Below are 12,822 nucleotides of genomic sequence, written 5' to 3'. Positions count from 1 at the left end.
GACAGGTGGGCAGGTAGACAGGTAGAAAGGTAGGCAAGTGGACAGGCAGGTGGGCAGGTGGACGGGTAAACAGGTGGGTAGGCAGGTGGGCAGGTGGATAGGCAGGTGGGTAGGTAGACAGGTGGGCAGGTGGATAGGCAGGTGGGCAGGTAGACAGTGGGGCAGATGGACAGGCAGGCAGGCCGGTGGACAGGTGGGCAGGCGGACAGGTGGGCAGGCAGGTGGGCAGGTAGACAGGTAAGCAGGTGGACAGAAAGGCAGGCAGACAGGCAGGCAGGCACCTGCTCCCCTATAGAACCTTAGCCCAGCGGGCATGGAACAGCTGAGTGCAGAGACCAGGGAGCCACGAGCGCTTTCCAACCAGGACTGACACGCCCACTGGTCGGTTTGGTCTCAACATGCCCCTTTGGGAAGCGGACATTGTGCATGGCCTCCCCAGCCCTCAGCAGTCCGTCAGCTGCCAGATTGCACTGCTGGGCCAGGTCTAGGAGTAAGAGCTCTGTCCCTCCCCAAGGGGGTCCCGCAGCCTGCCACCCCCACCTTGTACTCCTGGTGCAGCCGAATAAACACGCTGGTCTTCCGGTCCCAGGACACGACCATGCCACTGCGGGTCTCGATGGCCAGGTAGATGCCCATGTAACGGATCTTGTAGGGCAGGTGTCCGCCTGGCCCCCTCTGCACCACCTTGTGGGAACCCTCGTGGAGGATCAGCTCATAGTTCTGCAGAGGGGCACGGGGAGGCGGCGGCTGCAGGGAGCTGAGGGGCCAGCTTTGGAGCCGGAGCCCCCTTCCCCCCGTGGCCCAGGACAGGGGCTCTGTGGGTGCTCAGGGTCCCAATGCATGGGGCTGGCGTCAGGAATGAGCCGGACTCCTGACACTGTCTGCGAACTTGAGATGAGAGGCTGGGAGCCCGCACAGGTGTGTGGGAAGTTGGGAGCTGTGGGCAAGCAGAGTGGGGCGGAGGGCACAGGAGCTGCAGGAGACCAGCCGGCCCCATCTCGGGCCTGCCACCCATGCTTCTGCTGCCTTCCTCACGCCTCTCCCCACCTTTGGGGCGGGTGGGAAGCGGCCCCCAGTCAGCAGCTCTGCTCTCTGCACTGTGAACTCTGACCACCCTCTGCTAGAACTGGTCACCCCAGGTGTGGGGGGCTGAATGAAGGCCCCCCAAAAAGACACATCGAGTTCTAACCCCCAGAATCCGCAAATGTGCCCTGATTTGGAAAAAGGGTCTTTGCAGATGTGATGAAGTGAAGGGTCTGGAGGTGAGACCGTCGTGGATTTAGGGAGGGCCCAGATCCAGGGACGGGGGTTGCTACCAGGTCAGACAGGGGAAAAGGACACAGAGAAGGGGCCGTGTGAGGACAGAGCAGAGATCGGGGGGGACACGGTCACAAGCCAGGAGCCCCCAGAATCTGGATGAGGCAGGAAGGACCCTCGCCTGGAGCCTGTGGCGGGAGCCTGGCCTCAGAACCATGAGAGAATTAATTTCTCAGGTTGCAAGTCCCCGGGCTGTGGCTGGTACTGTGGCCCTGAGACCCGAGGCCACAGCTGGAGGTCCAGGGGCCCCGGCTGGGACTCCAACGGGGCTGCAGAGGGAGGGAGATGGTTCCCAGGTGCCCCCACCTCCAGGAAGATCTTGATGGCCTTGGAACAGGTGACGCCTGTGGTCCCGCAGGGGACGTTCTCGGTGACGATGCGGAAGCTCCCGTTGCTGGCGTCGTTGCCCGCACAGTAGTCCTGGGAAGGGGAGGAGAGGGACGTGGTCACGGCCCCAGGGCCAGCTCGCTGGCCGGGGGCGGGCGAGGGGCTATGTACCTGGGCCAGCATGTGCTGGCCGAGGGAGGGGGGCCACGTACCTGGGCCAGCGTGTACTCACAGCTCCCCTCAAAGCTGTAGCGCTCGCCGTCAAAGGTGATGAAGTGGCCGTCCCCGTAGGCCACGCAGGTGCCCAGGCAGGGCCGGCGGCTGCACTCCCACCTGCGGCCCCTGCAGGTGCTGCAGGGGAGGGGAGGTGATGCCCTGCTCAGGGGGCCGGGCCAGGAGACCACCTCACCAGGCAGCCGTGGCCGAGCCCGTCACGACTGTGACAAGGAGGAGGACGCAGTGCCTCTTCCATAAAACAGGAGTGCGGTGGTGCCCCTCCCCAGGCTGGAGGGGTTAGACGGAGCAGGGAGCTTGGGGCACGTGGGATCTGACACTCCACCCCCGAGTTGGGCTCCTGTCTGCAGGCTCCCCTAACCCTTGGCGCCTGGGGTGCAGGGCCCACGGCCCTGGGGGCAGCTTCAACAGGCCCTGCCGTCTGCTGGGCAGAGAAGGCCAGTCCCTGGGCACCTTCCAGAGGACGAACGGGCCACCCAGGGTCTTCCAGGCCTCAGCTCCTCTCCGGCCTCCTGCCAAGGGCATCCTGACCGAGGCCCGCTCAGGCCGCTGTCTCCGTGGCCTCCGCCCACACCACCCCCTCCGCGGCCCCTCCACACACCAGGTGTTACAGTCGACCCTGATGGTCTCCCCAGGCTTGTACGCGGCCTCGTTGTGCAGGCAGGGGCAGTCCTCCTCGGCCACACAGCCCCCGCTCCCATCGGCCAACAGCCCCGCGGGGCAGACGCAGCCCGACACGCAGCGCGTGCTGAACTGTGGACAGGCAGACGCCCATCAGCGGCTCGTCCGGCTCGGCTCGGGGACACCAAGGGGCAGGGGACGCTGCCCCCCACCCTTGGCCCCGGGCAGCACTGCCGTGCCCTCCCAGCTGACTCACACAGTCCACGTCCAGCACGTGGCAGCTCCGCACACACTCGGCCCCCCGCGTGTCCGCGGAGGCGTTGCTACAGTCCAGGAACAGCATGGGGGCCACGCACCCTGAGGAGGAGACCACGCTGGGTGGGCCGCCCGGCCCGGCAGCAGCCCCTCCCCTTGGTCGTTGGGGGGTGGTGCGGGGCCCTGACGGGGGGAGGCCCGGGGCGGGGGTGGGTAGAACCTGTGCTCTGCTCCACGGCTCCCAGGCAGCTCAGCTTCCCGCTCACACATGAACTACAAGAGATGAGAACGATGGCCGGTCTGGGCAGCTGCCCGCTGCCCCACAGACCTCACCCAGATCTCGGCTGGCTGGGCCCCCGGGCCTTGTCATGAGGGGAGGGAGGCGCCTGCTCTGGGGTACGGTGAGGGCCCCAGATCCCCGCGAACGCACTGAGTGAATGAGCAGAGGTGCCAGGAAGGTACCTGGAGTCGGGCGGGAGGGGGTGGGGGAGGCCAGGACAGGGGTGCACCCAGGTGGGCCCTCCAGGGCACACACCGTGCCCCCCACGGGCCTCAGACCCTTGGAACACCTTCCCGGGCCAGAGGAGGGGTCCCTCTCAGAATGGCTACGGGGTGCACGGGGCTGAACTTCCCTCCCCAGGGTGTCCTCTGTGTTTTAAAGTCCCCTGGGGGAGGCACGGAGATCTTTGTGTGTGGAGCAGGCGGGTTGGGGGGCATGACATCGGGGAGGGGGTGACAGTGGGGAGGGGCCTCACCACACCACACCGTTGTCGTGCAGGACCTCCCCTGGAGCCAGCACAGAGCCATGCGAGTAGCAGGGGCAGGCCTCGGCAGGCACGCAGCCACCGCTGTCGTCCAGGAAGGTGCCCGAGGGGCAGGTGCAGCCGTCCACAGGCACGAAGGCCACATCGCAGGTGACATCAGCCTGGCTTAGGGAGCGGCAGGTGGGCTGGCAGCTGTCCACCACATAGGCGTAGCTCTGGGTCTTGGGGCAGCTGCTCATGTACTTGTCTGGGGGCCGGCAGGTTACATACAGGTCAGTAGCCGGGCAGCCCGTCCAGCCCCGCCTGACCACATCCAAGCTGGGGCTGGAGCGGCCCGAGACTTGGCTTCCCCTCTGGACGGGGTGGGGAGGCCTAAGGCTCTCACTGAGGACAGGTGGTGGGGTGCGCCCCAGGGTCTCCGGTCCCCCCGCATCCCCACCCCGTGCCCCATCAAGCTGGCTGGCGGACACTCACTGCACACGCCGTCCCGCCAGCCACCGAGCAGCACGCCCCGGGCGGCGCAGGCCCACACGTAGGAGGACAGGGCCGCGCACATGCAGTCCTCACTCTTCTCACAGTTGCACGTGTCAAACATGCAGTTCTGGGGGGGCACTGGGATGTCAGGGACCCCAGCCCACCAGGGACCCTTCCCTCCGTGTCCATCCTTCCTGGGACCCCCGTCTGGGCCAGGAGACAGAGGGCAGCGGGGCCTCCCGCGGGGAGCTTGGTGTAAGACCACGGTGGTGGGGGGGGCGGGTGGGAACATGCTGCTCTGAGGGATGGGAGAGGCCAGGCCAGGCTGAGGACAGGGTCCAAGGGAGGGGTCTCTGCGGGACCAGGACAGGGCTCGGCTTGAGTTCTAGATCCGTCATTGGCTGAGCTGCATGTGGGGGGAGACTGAAGGCCAGAGATGTCTGGAGGTGAGTTGGCCGGGAGGGTGCTGGCACGGGGTGCAGCCCCCCAAAGTGGGCCTGGGTCTTCCAGCTGTGGACACACACTTCCGGGGGCTGGAGTCACTGAGCGTTAGGGCTTTGGCTTCCAGAGAAGCGGCCTGTGAGCCAACTGTCAGGTCGAGTTGTGTCCCCCCCAAAGGATGTGTCCACGTCAGGACCCCAGGGCCTGTGAACGTGGCCCTGTTGGAAACAGGGTCTTTGCAGATGTGACAAAGTTAGGATGAGGTCATTAGGGTGGGCCTGGACCCACACACCTGGTGTCCTTATGGGAGAGCTTTGAACCCAGACACACAAGGAGGAGGCCACGAGGCAGAGGCTGGGGTGATGCAGCGTCGTGGCCCCCAGAAGCAGGAGAGGCAGGAAGGACCCCCGGGGGACCCTCTGCCAGCACCATGATCTTAACCTTCAGGCTCCAGGACCTGGGCAGTGGGTAGATGCCTCCAGCCGTCGGCCCCCCCAGTCTGTGGCCCTTTGGTGCAGCCGCCCCAGGCACCGAACACACCGGCAGCGGCCATGTCCCTAGAGTGGGATGCCCCTCGGCCACGGAGGTGTGGGCGGTGCTGAGAGAGGGAGCTGGGAGCGGGGCATGTCCTGCCCGCAGCACCCCACCCCACCCAGGGGCTGGCCGGGGGTCTCACCGAGTGGAAGGGCCCAGGGCTGATGACAGAGTGGCAGGACGAGAAGGCCCCAGCAGGGTCGGTCAGCACAGAGCACCAGCGCCGGGCGTAGTTCTCTGGGGAGGGCAGGCACGCGGACCGTCGCGGGCGCAGCTCAGCGGTCACTGGCGTTCCTCCCACACCTCCTCCCCTGCACCTGCCCACCCGCCCAGCCTCCGCTCGGCATACGCAGGCCCTGTGGGGGCCGCTCTGCTGGGGGAACCGAACCGGAACTGGGGGCTCACCAGCCGTGCCGCATGGGCCCAGCTCACAGGGCAGCGGGCGCCCCCCCGGGGGTGGGCCTGCAGCCTGTCGGTGACCCCGCACCCCGCCCCGCTCACCCCCCAGCCCCGGCCACCCTGGAGCCCGGGTGAGACAGACGGGCACCTCCCAGGCCCGGCCGCAGGGTAACCCGAGGCCCCCCACCCCCAGGCTGGGGATACCGTTCTCCACGCTGAGGGAGCAGGGGTCCTCAAAGCTGTTCTTGATGTTGGGGCAGGCGGCCTGGGTCTTCCAGCTGTTGGCGAAGGCGGCGGCCGTGCCCTCCACCACGCCGCTGATGGTCCGGAAGTCGTCGGCCTGGTTCTGGTTGAAGTTCCCACACAGGCCTGGGGGCGGGGGGGTGGGCATCAGCGGGCCGCCCAGCTCGGCCCAGGCTCCCGGGAGCCTGCAGGTCCTACAGGCACCACCACACCGTGGCCCCGCCGGAGAGCCCCATCCCAGGATGTTGGTTCCAAAACCATCTGCAGATGAGCTCTGGTGGGGGGCGGGCAGCCCCCACATGAAGCCTGCTGTGAGGGCAGCGTGTCCTGCTCTCCATCCTCCCGGCCCGCCTTCTGGGGCCGGGGTCCCTGCTGCGCCCGGGGAACCGCTGACTCCCCAGTCCCCGCCTCTGGCCTGACTGCCCACCCCCCGCTCCCCCCCACCGCCCCGCCCCCAGCCCCCCAAGCCCGCCGCTGGCCTCACCACACATCCTGCCCTGGTAGGAGGGGTCCAGCCTGAGGAACACCTGCATGAGGGGCGCCAGCTGTACCTGCAGCTGCATCCCGAGGCCCGTGTGCACCAGGATGAAGAAGGATGACGGCCTGGAGACAGTGGCGTTGGCTGCGGGTTGGGGGGGACGGTCAGAGGCTGCCGTGCTGACCAGCCAAGCCTGAGCCGAGGGCTCGGGGGGCTGCCCGGCAGGAACCCCGGCCGCCCCTCCAGGGCCCGGGAGCTGGACAGGAACTCGCATGTGTGCTCGGGCCGTGACCGCTGACGCTGCTGTGAGGCCGGGCACCGAGTATGCGCCACACGGGTCCCCACGGAGTCACAGATGAGGCCCGTGACAGCCCCACCTTGCAGGTGGGAACCCAGCCCTGGGCCTTTCCGGGACTCCCAAGGCCACAAAGAGCTGGCGAGGGACTCTGCTCGCTCGGTGCCGCCACCTAGAGGTCCCGCCTGGCCGCCGCAGGGCCCGTTCCCTGGGGGCCACATACCCACTGCCGCGGGCAGCTGCGTGTAGATGGAGTTCACGAACACCCCGCCGTTGGCCTGGACCTGGATGGTCTGGGGAGAGGAGGCGGGGCCGCGGTCAGCGTGGGGCGGAGCCCGGCCGGCCAGCCTGCGGAGGGCCGCTGCCACCGCGCCCCCCCCACCCCCAAGCCGGGCCCTCACCGTGTCGCCTCCGTTCAACCACAGCATCACCGTTCTGAGGCAGTTCTCGTTGTCCGTCAGGCCGCATTTCCGCAGCTCGGCCAGCACGGTGAGGGCATTGCCTGCACATATCTGACGGCACAGAGCCCACCCGTGTCCTGGGTCGGCCAGCCCCCAACCCGGGCAGGGAGGGACTGTGTGTGTGTGGTGCCCTGTGCCCAGGAAGCCCCTGCAGGGTCGGGGGCCTCTGGCACCTGGTCACCTCTGGGCAGCTTGTCCAGACCTGGGAGCCCCTTGGCCCCCATGAGTGTGAGCTTCCTCTCGGAATGGAACCCCAGGGGACTTCACCGCTCGGATGGCCGTCATGGAACCCCTCCTGGGGTGGAGGAGGACGGAGGGTCCCGGGAGGGCCCAGCAGGCGGGGCTCACCTTGGTTAGGACATAGCTGCAGTCCCCGTGCACGTCGTAGAGTTTCTCATCGTAGGTGGAGATGTGGGACCCGCCCTGGACGGAGCAGATGCCCGGGCACGGGAGGTCCTGGCACTGCCATAGTCCCCCGGAGCAGGTGCTGGGGTGGGGAGCCGTGACAGAGGGGCCATGGTGAGGGGGAGGTGAGCCCCACGCGGGGCAGGGGCGGGGCCGGCCGGGAGACCTACCAGGAGCTGCAGCTGGTGGCGAAGGAGGCCCCTGGGGCGTAGGGGCGGCCGCCGTGCATGCAGGGGCACTGCCGCAGGGGCAGGCAGCCCGAGTGGGTGACGTCGTCCATCACCGTGCCTGGGGAGCAGCGGGGGGGGGCGCACAAGTGGTCAGCGGAGGCTGGGCTCAGGCGTTGGAAACACAGCGACCGGATGGGGGCAAAGGCCCAGGTAGGGGGCGGTCCCCAAGGGCCTGGAGGACCTGCCTTGGGGGCAGAAGCAGCCGTCGACGCAGTGGTCCTCGCAGAGCTGGGAGCGCTCAGGGTTGGAGCAGGTGTCCGCGCAGGGTGAGCCGCACTCCTGGTATTGCATGTTCAGGGGGCACGTCTGGGCTGTGGGGAGAAGGACAGGGCTTGGCTCCAGGAAGCCACCCTGCTCCTGCCTTCCATGTGCCACCAAGGGTCCCCAAAGGGGCGCCTCTTGCCCCATCTAGCCATCTTCTGAGTGAGGCGGAAGGAGAGAGGAGCGTGGGGCCCCGAGCCTCCGGGGGCAGCCCCCCCGCCCCCACCTGGGTTCAGGGGTGAGCCCAGCTCAGTGTGCCCAAGCCAGGTCCTCCCTCTGGGCCCTCGGGGGCCCGCAGGCCTTTCACATTCCCCTCTGATCTCCTGCCCATCCTCTCACCGTAGGCCCCCCGAGGGGCTCCACCTGCCCAGATCCCCAGCCAGGTGCCAGGTGTCCTTCCTGAGGGTCGCCTCCCTCACACTCTCCCTAGGGACCCAGTGTGGGTGCAGGGCCTTGGGCTCCTCCCCAGTGCATGGGGGCACTCACGGCAGAGGTCAGGGCCCCTCCAGCTCTGCGGCTGTCCCCCGGCGTGGGCACACTGGCGAGAGTACTCCGCGAAGGTGGCACATGGGCAGGTGGGGCAGCGGCACAGGTCCTGGGTGCAGGTGGCCACGTACACCTCGGCATCCACCAGCCTGTGGCACTGAGCAAAGGCTGGGCCCAGCAGGGTGTGGCGACAGATGCCCTCCTGGTGAGACAGAGGCTGGAGGCTCTGTCCTCTGTGCGGTATCGGTGGGGACCCCAGCCCTGCAGCCTTTCCCCAGGCCAGGAAGCCGCCTTCCCCCGAGGTTCCAGCCGGCCAGCCAGCCACCTGCTTGCCCATCATCCATCACGCATCCATCTTCTCATCCCTCCATCCCTCCATCCACCCATCTGTCCTTCCATTCCTCTGTCCATCTGTCCATCCACATATCCATCCATCCATCCCTCCAGCCAGCCACCCATCCTTCTGCTCAACTACTGAGAACTTGCTACTGCTCTGTGCAGAGCTCTGCTTGGTGACCCACGACCCTGGACTCCCTGCACCCACCCCGGGCTCCAGGACACACCTGCCCATGGTGCGCGTGCCCAGGACGGGTGCAGACCCCATGCTGGAGGCGGCTCAGAGAAGGGGGAGGCGGAGGTGCCCACCGTCAGCCAGCCCCAGCAGGGTCAGTGCCGACCTGTCGATGACCGTCCCCCTTGTTCAGCCCCCACCCCTGACTAGCTTCAGTTCCCCATTTAAGCCTCGTGGATTCTGCTGGTTTTGGGGATCCTGGAGCTGCTAGGCCACTTCCAAAGGTGGGGTCCTCCCAGCACATCGGAAGGGCTTTTGCTCTGGGTTTCCTGAGTGCCCCCCTCTTGGTGAGACTGTGTTTGGGGGGGCACGTATTTGCAGGGGTTGCGGGCAGGCACTCACCTCATCCGTGCAGTTGTCAGCTGGGGAGGGCAGGGGGTCCTGGCACTGCTCCGTGGGCCCATCCAGCTTCTGCAGGTTCCCAAACTGTAGAGGGGTCAGCCTGGCATCTGCAGAGAGGAGGCACTCCGTGCAGGGGCCCGGAGGGGCTCTGGGGGCAGAGCTCCCGCCCATGCTCAGGACCCCCGAAACTTCCCTCTGGGGCATCACTGGAAGCGTTGCCACCCCCTGATTTGCTCCCTGCCCAGCGTCCCGACGAGGCCCCCACCCTGCGCCCCAGCCTCCCTGGGACCGTCCAGCCTGGGCTCGGCCACCTGCTGCGCACTCACTGTGGGCATAGAACTCGTTGATGGCCGGGAGCCCGTTGAAGTCCCCGCACAGGCCGCAGGTCTGGTTGGCATACCTGGGGTCCAGCTCCAGCTGGGGGCGGGGGAGGGGCAGCTCTAGCTTCTGCGGGCCCGGCAGGGCCCCAGCCCCCATCCACCCAGCTCCTGCAGGGCTCCCCCTGGGTGGGGAGGGCGTCGGGGTGGGCAGCCTCACCAGGGCACTGTCCTCTCCATTCCACGTGAAGGTTAGCATCAGCCGGACGTTGATCTTGACGTAGGCACTGCTCTCCTCCACCAGGAGGCCGGCGCGGCTGTAGGGCAGCTCCTCCCTGGGCCGGAAAGTTCGGTGCTCCCACAGGTCCAGCGCCCTCCCCGCCAGCTCTGAGCCCAGCCCACCCTGGAGCCTGGCCCCTCCACACCCAGGCAGGCTCACCGCCTCCCGTTGACCAGGATGGACCCGTTGGAGACCTCCAGCACCAGCCCCTGCGTCTTAAGGGTGATGTGGGTGACCGTGGGCCTGGAGCCCACCAGGCCGCGGCGGAGCTGGAGGTTGAAGTCCTCGTAGGCGGCACCGCAATGCGCGGAGAAGACGTAGTTGCACAGCCCGGGGAAGCGGAAGACGTCGCCGTCGAAGGTCTTGTAGTGGAAGTCGCCCCACGTGCTGCACACCTGCCCGCCGTGCGCCGCGTTCAGGGCTGTGGGGAGTGCGCGGTGGGGGAGGGCAGCCTTCCCTGGGACCAGGCCCCCGGTTTCGGGGTGGGGAGCCGCCGCCCCCTTCCTCACTCCCCTCTGCTCCAGATTCTCCCATTCCTCTGACACCAGCACCCGGGTCAGCCCCCAGCAGAACCATCTACAGGGATGGCTCCCAGCCACGCCCAAGGCCCGGCTCCAGCCAAGCTCCAGCTTCCCGGCTGCCCACACTGTCCCGGCTTTATCCCCAGGTCTGTGACCACCCCCTGAGGCTGGCAAACACCCCTGCCCCTGTGGGCAATGGGCGGCAACCACTTACAGCTCATGGTGGGGAAGCCAGTGATGGGCGGGATGAAGGTCACACGCCGGGCTGCAGAGTGAGCTGGGTCACACCCGAACATGGCCGGGCAGGGACCAGCCAGGACACCCCTTCCCAGGACTGCCGTCCTCCTCACTGGCTACCCCGGGGCAGCAGGGAGCCGCAGGCCAACCCTGGCCCAGCCAAGGGAGCCCAGGACTAACACTGTCCCCTCCAGGACCCTATCCATCTGCCCAGGACACACTCCTGCCCAGGTCTGTGTGTTTCCCCGATTGTGTGTGTGTGTGAGCATGTGAGTGTGTCCACGCCTGCGAGTGAGTGGGTGGGCATTCATGTAAGCACAGACGTGTGGGTGTGAACATGTGTGTGCACACGTGTGTGAGTGCATGTGAGCATCTGAGCCTGTCTGCTCGGTGCCTTTGTTTTCTTAGGCCCCCTCCGCTTCCCGTCCTGTGGGCAGATGGGATCCAGGAGGGTCTCTATGTGGCATGTAGCTAATGTGGCAAAGGGTCCACCCCCCACCCCTGCCCAGATCCCCTGCCAGCTCCGTGTGGGGCCCTTTCTACCACTGTCCACCCTCTCACCGTTCATGGTAGCCTCCTGACTCGCCCAGCTCTGCTCCACACTGCCCTGGGTCTCTGTGGGAAAAGGGAAACGGAGTCCATGAGAAGCCTGACATCAGCCACCTGTCCCTTGGTCTCCAAGGGCTGCAGGATGGTGGCCACGTGAACAGCACCCGATGCTGGGATGGGAGCTTCGGCAGGGAGCTGACCCGCCCTCCCCATCTGCACCGCATCTCGCTGTGGCTCAGGGTAGAATGGAATCAGGAAAAGCTGTTGGCCTCACTGACCCCAGGCCACCCCAGGGAGAGCGTTCGGCCCCGTCCACACATCCCTCAGAGAAGGACAAAGCCTGGCTTTGTTGGGGAGAAGGACACACACGGCTGGGGAGGCTCCTGGGCATCACTTAGCAGAAACCCAAGACCAGAGCCAGCTCCACCTTAGAACTACCAGCCGTGGCAGGTGGGAGACCTGGGGGGCCCAGTGCTGGCACGGCTCCCCAGGTCACCTGTGTGTCCCCCGCCACCAGGCACAGCCCTCCAGTGTCCAGGTGCCCCCACAATCTTGATGGACAGGACTGTGCCCCACTCCAGGCCCCTCTGTCTCAGGCTCAGGCTGGGGCACCCCGTTCTTGGGCTGGCGCCTCCAAATTCCTTCATCACGTCTGTGGGGGCCTCCATGCTCGGCCGAAGCCTGCGCCTCTTCGGGAGTGGGAGGGGCAGCCCCAGGGGTCCCCATGTCCCTGGTGGCGCTGGGGCTCGGCTCTGCAGCTACCATGACAGCCTCCACTCCCTGTGCGACTTTCCCGTCTGGGACACTGACATGGGAACCACAGGGACTGGCCTGGAATTTCTCTCTCCTCTTAAGGGCCCTAGTTGACTGCATTTCCCAGAAGCGTGGCTGCTCCCCCGTCCGCCCCTGACCCCCGACCTGCGGCCCCTCCCACGTGTGTCCGCTGTTGTACCCACCCCATGGTCGAGAAATCAAGGGGCTTCACATGGACAGGCTCACATGGCACACCCTCCTCGGGCCAGGTGACTGCCCAGTGAACCTGGATCCAGCGCTTGGCCAGAGAAATGCCTGCTGTTGACCACCCCATCACGCTGCAGTCTGGGTGCACATCCCCCTGATGGGAAGCCCCCCCACGCAGGGCCCAACCTCACCCACCCCTAAGGGGGCTTCAGCCCAGGGGACACCCATTTGAGGCAGGAGATAGATAGGCTCCAGGCTAGATGTTTACAACCAGCCTCCTGTTTACATTTCCCGAGGCAGGAGGCAGGTGGGCTCCAGGCTAGATATTTACAACCAGCCTCCCGTCTGTACTTGGAGATGGAAATAACAGGAACAGGGTAAAAAGCTGGACTTTGCTTCTGGTGGACGCCTTAAGGTAACAGTCATGGCAGGAGCAGAGAGGGGCTAACCCTTGTTTGAGGAAAAGATCAAGAGATCACGTATTTCCCATCCCTGGGGCAAGGGAGACGCTGCACACGTGCAGAAAGGCTCCCTGGGGGTCAAAAAGGAGGGGGCGCCACCCCCTAATAGGTGATGCCAAGGCCTCCCATAGGCCTCTGGGCTGGGATCCATCTTGGCTAAAGGTTGCGCACGCATGTTGGGGAGGGTCCTAGGGCGGTTAAGGGTGTGGAAAGGGAAACCGGATAATTGGCCAGAGGTAAACAGAGACCCGGAAGAACTGCCCTGTATGAATGACTTCACCGCCTCTTTCCTGGGGTCCTCCTCATTGGGGGGCGCCCCCACCCTTTCTCTCTGGGGAAGGTGAGTGGTTAAGGTTAGG

The sequence above is a fragment of the Delphinapterus leucas genome, chromosome 7 (assembly GCF_059928025.1).
Source record: "Delphinapterus leucas isolate spDelLeu-1000000601 "Yukka" chromosome 7, BTC_Dleu_Yukka2, whole genome shotgun sequence".
Taxonomy (NCBI): Eukaryota; Metazoa; Chordata; class Mammalia; order Artiodactyla; family Monodontidae; genus Delphinapterus; species Delphinapterus leucas.
The sequence above is the reverse complement of the archived record's forward strand: the minus strand, read 5'-3'. Positions refer to the sequence as shown.